The sequence below is a fragment of the Chrysochloris asiatica genome, unplaced genomic scaffold (genome assembly GCF_000296735.1).
Source record: "Chrysochloris asiatica unplaced genomic scaffold, ChrAsi1.0 scaffold00518, whole genome shotgun sequence".
NCBI classification, from domain to species: Eukaryota; Metazoa; Chordata; class Mammalia; order Afrosoricida; family Chrysochloridae; genus Chrysochloris; species Chrysochloris asiatica.
Genome location: NW_006409036.1, coordinates 546,877 through 547,401, shown reverse-complemented (window position 1 = coordinate 547,401; position 525 = coordinate 546,877).

Sequence of the window (525 nt, the reverse complement as noted above, 5' to 3'; positions counted from 1 at the left end):
ATGGATTGGCAAAGTGGCAGCATCAATGGGTTCAAGTGTGGCAACAACTGTGAGGTTGACCCAGGACCAGGCAGTGTTTCATTCTGTTGTACATAGGGTCACTGTGAGTCGGTACTGACTCAATGACATGAGTTAGAACCAACTCGAGGGCACGCCACACAAGGAAGGCCATTTAATACCACTATTATTCAAATGTACACACCAACCACTAAAGCCAGTGATGATGAAATTGAAGAAGTCTACCAATTTCTTCAGTCTGAAATTGATCAAGCATGCAATCAAGATGTATTTTGGTAATTACTGCCAATTGGAATGCAAAGGTTAGAAACAAAGAAGAAGGATCAATAGTGGGAAAATATGGCTTTGGTTATAGAAATGATGCTGGAAATCACACAATAGAATTTTGCAAGACCCATTACTTATTCAATGCAAATTCCCACCTGAATTTAGAGATCATCTCACAAACAGATTTGATGCATTAGACACTAATGAATGAAGATCAGAATAGTTGTGGGATGACATCAT